Raw genomic sequence first — 9,180 nt, forward strand, 5'->3', positions numbered from 1 at the left:
GCCGGGCCCGCGGGCGGAGGGCAGTACGCAGGCGCGCCGGCGGCCAGGAGCGCGGCGCAGGCGCACGGGGGCGGTGCGCGACGTGGAGGTGAGGGCGCATGCGCCTGCCTCGTAGGCTGTCTCCGGCGAAGCTGCGGCGCGAAGGGCTGGCGGGGGGCGAAGGTTGGGGAGCGAGTAGGATTTTTGCGCAGGCGCAGTGAGCCACCCCCGGCTCGCTGGACAGCGGCCGCCTGAGCATTCACTGGACGAAGTCCGGGCGGCCTGGGGAGTTAGAGCCCGCAAGAGTGAGACAGCCGGGCCGAGACCCTTTGCAAGGGTTAGCCACGCACCCCTCAAGGGCAGGACTTGGACCTCCAGCTTTGAGACTAGTGCGTTCATGCATTCAACGATTATTTATTGAGTGCCTACTACATACTGGCAAACCGAGGTACAGAAATGAACAAACAGACATGGTCCCCGCCCACGTGGGGTGCACAGTTGGCGAGGAGGGGTTGGATGCACACAACCCATAAGCAGCACCAAGAACATTTCAGAAGGCGATGGTGTAATGCGGAAAATAAAAACGATGATGGGCTGGAGCGAGGGGGAGGGAGGGAGGTGTGCTCCCTCAGCCCCAGGGTCAGGGGAGGGGGCACATTTGAGCTGAGACCTGATCCTTGCAAGCAGAGCCCAGCCCATAAACCCGAGTGTTGTCTTCCACACCTTTATTTTCCTATCCCCTCACATTTGACTGGTTCTCTTTCTTTCCCCAGATCCTTAAACCCAAAACCCGTTGCTGTCCATTTGATCCCGACTCACGGCGACCCTATATGTTACAGAGTAGAACTGCTCCATAGGGTTTTCTTGGCTGTAATCTTTAGCAAGCATATCACCAGGCCTTTCTTCCACGGTGCTGCTGGGTGTGTTCAAATTGCCAACCTTTCAGTTAGTCGTCGAGCACAAACTGTTTATGCCACCCAGGGACCTAAAGAACAGAAATTACAGCACTTCAGTCTCCTCTGTGTGGATTTTGCGCGTCCTGTCTTGCTCAGGGACCCCAGCTTTACTCAGGGTGCTAAAGGAAAGGTCCAGAAATCCCACTTAAAAAGCGGGAGCAGGGTCTCCTCAAGGTGAGGGTGCTCTGACATTGATCTGTCACCCCAAGCAGAAGGACTGTGATCGCCAGTATCAGAAGGTTTATATTCAGAGGTGCCAGAACTCATGGTGGGGGGAGGGGGGGAGGAGAGGGCAGGTGGAAGCAGGGAGGGCAGGCCAGGGGGGAAATTTGCGGCAGCTGTCATCACACAACAAGCACATTTTTTACTAAAGTGAGGGGTGGCTGGAGGAAACGCTGAGGGAGATCATAGGGGACCCCATCATTTTCCAAAGATGCTTTATTCACGTTTTACAGCAGTTTAATCAAGTGTCAATTGTCCATGCTAAAATACATACATACACACACACATATTTAGAAGGTTTTGGGCACTACCACTGCCCTGATTTTATCTTTCTTGTTCATATTGTTTTGGGCACTTTTGTGAACTTGTCTTTTTTGCCTAACAAGCACCTGCCCAAGATGACATTTTGATGTCACTGCCCAGCTGTCCTCCAGGGAACCGTTTCCAAATTTCAGCCTGTGAGATGCGGTTGGGGCTGGCCTCACCACCCCCTCCTCCCACAAACACCTCACCCCAAGGTAGAAGCCTTGGCCAATCAATACAGCCCATTGCTCTGGCCACCCCAGTTGGTTCAGGGTGGGCATGTGACCCAGTTTGTCCAATGAAATGGAATCCTGGGATTTTTGCTGGAACCATAGGAAGGAGAAGCTCCTTCTTTGTCTAGGTGGCAGGTTTAAGGATAACACAGGTCTGCAGTGGCAGAGGTTGCCAAAGGGAAGAAGCTGGCCCAAGAGAGGGAACTTACACAGGAAAACATTCAAAAGGTAGAGTGGCGTATGGTCTAATGCCTGGATCCAGCCGCACCTAAGGCTAGCTCCATACCTTTTCAGTTATATGATCGAATAATTTATTCCTTCTTTTGCCTGAGTCTATTTGAATTCCACTTTCTGTCCCTGGCACTGACTGAGACCAAAGCTCCAAGGGGTCAGGTATGGGGCTGGGCACTCTACATATACGGCTTCTGGTTCTTTCCATCATCCTATGAGGTCAGAGAGGAAATAGAGAGCAAGAAAGGCAGCTGCTCATAGCAAGGCAAGCCCTGGAGCCAATACTGGAACTCAGGCCTATCTGATGGCAGAGCTCAGCTTCCTTCCCTGAGCGGGGTTTTTTAAGGTTTAAATGCAGTTAACGTGTGTCAGGGATCCTTGGGTAGTGCAAACGGTGAATGTGCTTGCTGCTAACGAAAAGTTTGGAAGTTCAACAAATACTTTGAGGGACAGAGTAGCAGGGGCGGGGGTCTGGGGACCATGGTTTCAGGGGACTTCTAGGTCAATTGGCATAACAAAGTTTATTAAGAAAATGTTCTGCATCCTACTTTGGTGAGTGGCGTCTGAGGTCTTAAAAGCTAGCAAGCCGGCATCTAAGATGCATCAATTCTTCCCAACCCACCTAGAGTAAAGGAGAATGAAGAACACCAAAGTCACGTGGAAAGTATTAGCCCAAGAGACAGAAAGGGCCACATAAACCAGAGACTTCATCAGCCTGAGACCAGAAGAACTAGATGGTGCCCAGCTACCACCAATGACCACACTGACAGGGAACACAACAGAGAGTCCCTGATGGAGCATGAGAAAAATGGGGTGCAGAACTTTAATTCTACTATAAAGATCAGACTTAATGGTCTGACTGAGACTGGAGGAACCCCAGAAAGCATGGCCTCCGGACTCTGTCAACCCAGAACTAAAACCATTCCCGAGGCCAACTTTTCAGACAAAGATTAGACTGGACTATGGGACATAAAATGATACTCGTGAAGAGTATGCTTCTTAGCTCAAATAGATACATAAGACTAAATGGGCAACTCCTGTCCGGAGGTGAGATGAGAAGGCAGAGAGGGTCAGGAGCTGGTTGAATGGACACGGGAAATCAGGGATGGAAAGGCGGAGTGTGCAGTCAAAGTATAGGGAGAGCAATTAGGGTCACATAACAATGTATGTATAAATTTTTGTATGACAGACTAACTTGAATTGTAAACTTTCACTTAAAGGATAACAATAAAAAAAAAAACTTGAAAAAAAAAAGGTTGGAGGTTCAAGTCCACCCAGAGGTGCCTCAGAAGAAAGGCCTGGCAATGTACTTCCAAAAAATCAGCCACTGAAAACCCTGTGGAGCACAGTTCTACTCTGACACATGGGTCGCCATGAGTCAGAATTGACTTGATGGCAGCTGTTTTGTTTTTTTCAAAGTTTATCAAGTGCCTGGCTAGAGTAAGCACTTCACAATGCTGGTTACCCTGATCACTCACAGATTAAGCTGGTTCCGAGGCACAGAGAGACTGAGGAGAAAAGATTTGGAAGGAGAAGCGGCTGGTGTCAGGGCACAACAAGGTGCTGGGAGGGGGCATACCTGTTTGGGCGGAAATAAGACGCCAGACCAGCCTAACTCACCCCCGCTCACCCCACACCCTATGGTAACTCAATCCATTCTAAGCCCCCGTGATGAGTCAGAGGAAGTGGCCAGCCTTGCTTATTGCACAATGGCCTGACTGTGACCCAAGCCCTCCTCCCCACTCCACTGACCCCAAGGAAGCAGTGACTGGCAACCCAGGCAGAACCCAGCCCCATTGTGTTCACTGTCTTCCTCCACCTCAGAAAGCTGCTGCAGCCAGAGTGCTGGCCTGGGGACACAGGTCTTCAGGGCTGCTCCCCACAGCAGACCAGGGGTCTCTGTAAACGAAGGTGAATCCCATACTCCTCACCGAATTTAGGAAAACATTCTTTCTCCTCCCAGCAGCTCATGCCCCCTGCAGCCCCCAGTCCAGCTGTCCCACGTCAGGACCTTTGCATGTGCTATTCCTGTGTTTGGACTGCTCTCCCCCCAGATCCTCTGGTATCTGGCACCTTTTCATCTTTCAGGTCTCAATGAAAAAAGGCCCTTCCTCCTCTGAGACCCTCCCTGAGGGCCCTGTCTGAAGTGGCTCCCCCATGTCTATGTGTCCTATGACCCAGGAACACCCTGCTCTCTGAAGGAAGCTGTTTCCAGGGTCCTATCTGCTCCCCCACAGTGAGTTGAGGTCAGGAGTAGAAAGTGTTTGCTCAGCTGGGACCTTGCCTTCAAGAGCTTCTTGTGTGATGGGGAAAGGACACAGAGACATAAAGTTCCCTTCTCTTAAGGCTTGTTCTCCATGCAGAGAGCTCGGGGCACTTTACCACCCCCCTGCTTTTTCTTTAAGCTCCTTTGTGTACTTGTCTGAGTTCATTCTGTTTCCTTGGGTCCCCAGAGCCAACACAACACTAGGCACAGAGGGGGCATCAGGAAGTGTTTGTTGACTGAATTCATTTTCTGCCTGAGAAACTTCTACTCATCTCTCAAAACCCACCTCAAGTGTTCCCTCCTCCAGAAAGCCCTTCCTGACCTCCAAGCAGAGCTCCATTCCTCACTTTAGGCTCACCCAGCCCTGGGTTCCTCTCCTGCCAGCCCTGACCCCACAGGGCTGGGAGTGTCTGATTGTTGAATAGCTTCACTTCAGTTACACAGCACACATGCAAGCCTGTAGGATCATTTTCTCTCCTCTGCCTCACAGCTCCAACTGGCCCCATTTGCTCCCTGCTAGCTTCCCCAGCGTCACCTCCCTGCCTTCCTTTTCTCATGCCCTCCACTCAGCCTTGCTGGGCCCTGCCTCAGGGCCTTTGCACGGGCCGGAATGCCCTTTCTGCATCCAGGCCATGGTACTTTTCGACTTGAAGCCTCTAAATGCAATCTATCCTCCCTGTTAAATATGGACACTGGTGCTGCTCATAGCAGGCCCTCAGGAAGATTAAACAGATAATTCGTGCAAAGCACTTAGTGCATTGCCTGCTTCTAAAAACATTCAGTAACCGTTAAGGAACTAAACCTCGCAATGCTAAATTTTCATGCTTTGCTTTTCTATGCTTCCTTATATGGGATCTTCGTCAATCCAGAGGTGAGTTAGGGCCATCGGAGCAGGAAGGCACAGAGGAAAGCTGACAAGGTTCGCCTCTGATGGCCAAGCCAGGCCCTCATCAGACAGTTTGCAAGAGCTGAGTTTAAGGATGCAGTGAAAGGCAAGAGTCTGTTGGAAATCAGACATGACAGACCCAGACCCCATGCCTTACAGACAAATGGGACAAAAGGACAGGAAGAAGGAAGACCAGTCCCCTCCCCACTGCCCCTTGGGCTGGGTGTGGGACAGGGTAAGCCTGTCAAGGGCAGATGCTGGGGCTGAGGGGACAGGGACCAAGGGGACGGGGCCAACAGCGCAGTTCCTCCGCTACCACTGAAGCATCCAGCCTCCACCCACACCTTGCGGCCACCTGCAGCCAGGCTTCCCATAACATCCACAAAGCCAGTGCCCAGAACCCAGGTCGAGACCCAGCTGATCTTCCCCATGCACCCCCAACCCCACTTTCCAAAAGCACAGGACATTCACAAACCCCCATCCACCATGCAAATGAGGGGGTCCCCTGACATTGAGGGGCAGGGGCTGTAGCAAAGGCAGTTGGGTGCTTTCTTCCCAGTGGCCCAGCATCCAGGTCCCGATCCTAGGTTCAGGGAGTCCCCACAGGGCAGCAGAGTCCCTCAACAGAAGCCCCAAAGCCAAGCGTTTAGACTGTTGGTCTTCCTGTCTTTTTGCGCTGTGCCCATGACCTTTCTTTCTTTCTTTCTAAAGGTGACATATTCCCCACCCCAGAGTTGGGGCTCGACCGTGTGACTTGCTTTGGCCAATGGCACACAGGCCCTGATTTGGGGCTCAACCATGTGACTGGTTTTGGTCAAGTGGCACAGGGGACCCATTTTGGGGCTCAGCCATATGACTTGCTTTGGCTAATGGTGCGTGGGTCTTAATTTTGGGTTAGGTAATTGCCCACGTGACTGGCTTTGGCCAATGGCACACAGCAGAAGTGCCCGCATGTGCCCCAACCTCCAGTGGCCTCTCATGAGTCTATGTGTCCCCTGCTCCACTGCAGGTAAGAACAGGCCCTGGGTGGCCACTGGTCCAAAGGAGAGAAGAGACGGGTGGAGCGGCGCCTCTGGGCCATTCGCGGCCTTTCACGTGGGAGCAGAGCTGCCCTGGGGCCTGGCCCAAGACAGGCGCCCCCCAGATCCTTGCTATCAGGACTGGGGGTGCTTGTTACATAGCAGGAGCAGATTCACATGCTAATGTGTCGCCTTCCCCGTCCCCAGGGAGCTGGGGCCCTGGCACCCAATGTGGGTTGGGCCAACGGGAGGTCTCTACTCAGGAACAGGCAGCACAGAGAAACAGCGTCAGGCAAGGCATCTGCTTCCTGGGGCAGCTGAGACCAAGCGTCGCAGGCAGCCAGCAATGCCAACTGAGGCCCCTGGATTTTGCCATGGTGGCAAACGTGTCCTCACCAACCAGCTCTGTTATGGATTGAATTGTGTCCTCCCAAAATTGTGTTGGAACTCTAATCCCTATACCGGTGATGTGATCCCATTTGGGAATAGTTTTCTGTTATGTTAATGAGGACATATCAGGGTAGGGTATATCTTAAACCCAATCACTTATGAAATATTAAAACAGTAGATAAGGCCCAGAGGGAATGAACCAGAACTGGAGAAAGAGCTGCTATGTGGAGATCACCAAGGAACCGAGGAAAAGAAGCTGAAAGAGACAGGATCTTCCCCCAGAGCCCACACCCTGAATTCGAACTTCTAGCCTCCTGAACTATGAGAAAATAATTTGTTTGCTAAAGCCACCCACTTGTGGTATTTCTGTTACAGCAGCACTAGATAACTAAGACAAGCTCCCTAGCAGGGAGCTGTGGGCCCAGGGGCCTCGTGCCTTAATTCATATCTTTTTCTGGGCCTGGTTTTCCAGCCATCCAGCCACGTCTATGCACTACCTAGCAGCCCTGCAATGGAGTACCTTTGCTGTTTAAGTCGGCCAGGGTCAGTTTCTGTTGCTTGCAAACAAAAATCCCTGGCTTATGTGAGTCAAGAAGTCCTTGGGTGGTGCAAACAGTGAACGTCCCGCTCGCTGCTCACCAAAAGGTCGGCAGTTTGAGTCCACCCAGAGGCGCACCTCGGAAGAAAGGCTGAGCAATTTACTTCTGAAATATTAGCCACTGAAAACCCTATGGAGCCTTAGGGGACACTGAGCTTCTGTTGAGGCAGATGGTAAAATTGGGGAATGGTTAATGGTGACGGTTGGACAACATGATGAATGTAATTAATGTCACTGAACTGTACATGTGAGGATTGTTGAACTGGCAAAGTTTTGTAACTCGTGTATTTACCATAAGTAAAAAAAGAAAAAAAAAAAATCAAAAAACCCTGAGGAGCACAGTTCTACTCTGACACACATGGGGTCACCCTGAGTCGGAGCTGTCTCTACAGCAACTGTTTGTTTTCTTATTTGACGCAGGGAAACCACAGCACCTGTCATATTTGGGGATTCTTTGGGTTACAAGTATTAGCACATCCCACCACTCCTATCTCCAGCAGCACAGACACTGTTACTTCTTGTAACAAGAAGCGGGAGGTCAGAGGCACTGGGTGGGTCTGGTGGCGCTGTGATTCCAAGGCTCGGGGTGGGCATTTTACTGTCTCTTAACTTTCTCCTCACGACCGCAAGGTGGCTGCAGAAGCTCCTGGCATCGTGTTCTCGGGGAAGCAGTAAGGGAGGGATGGGGGTAACCAGGCTTCTCCTTCGCCCAGGAACACCCACCCCAGAACCCTTCTGCTCATAGCTCGCTGACCAGAGTTGGGAACAGTGCCCAGATCTAAAACAACCCGGCCAAAGGCATTGCCAAGAATGGCTCCGGCTGGTGTGCATCACCCCCAGGGCCCAGCTACGTTGCTGGCACCTTGTAGGGTTGGGGGAGGAAGAGGGCTGCCCACTGGCAGTGGCCACAGGATATCAAGAACAGCTGAGCAGGGCACCGAGCACGGCATGGTGGCCTCGCATCCCAGGGTCCACATGCCTGCCGACATTCCCAGGGACATCGAAAGAGAGAGAGAAGTTTTACTCCCACTCCCCGCCCCCAGTATTTGTTTGTGCAACAAATGTCTGCACCGTGTGCTATGTGTGTGAGACACACAGTCAGGTGACCCTCCTAAGCCGAGCTCTGAGCTCCAAGGCCTCCGTATGGAAGCGAGCGTTCAGTCGTGAGAAAGAGGAGCTGGAGCCGCGCCCCGGGACGCAGCCAGGGCGGATCTGAGCCAGCCAGGTCGGAGCGGGGCCCATGCGGCCCCCAGAGACCCTGCCCGCGTCACACTGCCTGCCCCCCGTGGGCCTGCATCCACCCTCCCGAGAGGTCTTTCCCACAGCAGGGCCAGGTGCAGAGGGAGGCAGCCAGGCCACAGTGAGGAAGCATCACATCTGGAACCAGATGGCTCTCCTGGCCCAGAGAGCCCATCCCACGCAAAGCAGGCAGGGAGACAAGGGTGAGGGGAGGTGAGGGGCCAGGCCCTCCAAGGTGCCATGCTAGGGTGGGCCAGCGAGGCAGCCCCGCTGGGTCAGGGGAGGATGGGTGTGAGCTTGTGTGCATGCATGTGTGTGTGAGCATGAGTGAACGTGTGTTTAAGTATGTGCATGTTGTGTGCAAGATTGTGTGTAGGTGTGTGAACAAGAATGTGTGTGCAAATGTGCCCGTGTGCATGAGTGTGTTCATGTGTGCATGTGAGCTTGTGTGCATATAAGCTTGTTTGTGTGTACGTGTGCATGACTGTGTGTGAGTGAGCATGTTTGTATGTGTGTGTGAGCTTGTGAGTATGTGCGTTTGTGTGCACATGTGCATATTACAATACGTGGGTACAGGTGTGCATGTGTGTGCTTGTTTTTGTGAGAGTGAGCGTATATGTGTGAGTGAACGTGTTTGTATGTGCATGTATGAGTAACATGTGCCTGTGCATGACAATGTATGTGTGCAGGTGTGCGGGCGTTGCGCATGTACGTGCAACCGTGTGCACCTCACAATGTGTGGGCGTAGGTCTGTGTACGTCGAGTGTGCATGTTGTGTTTCTCCCTTTTCTGAAGGACACAAACGTTCACAACGTGAAGATTCAAGCCAGTTTCTGCTAAATTAAAAACAGCTTTTTC

The sequence above is a fragment of the Trichechus manatus genome, unplaced genomic scaffold (genome assembly GCF_000243295.1).
Source record: "Trichechus manatus latirostris isolate Lorelei unplaced genomic scaffold, TriManLat1.0 scaffold00122, whole genome shotgun sequence".
Classification (NCBI taxonomy): Eukaryota; Metazoa; Chordata; class Mammalia; order Sirenia; family Trichechidae; genus Trichechus; species Trichechus manatus.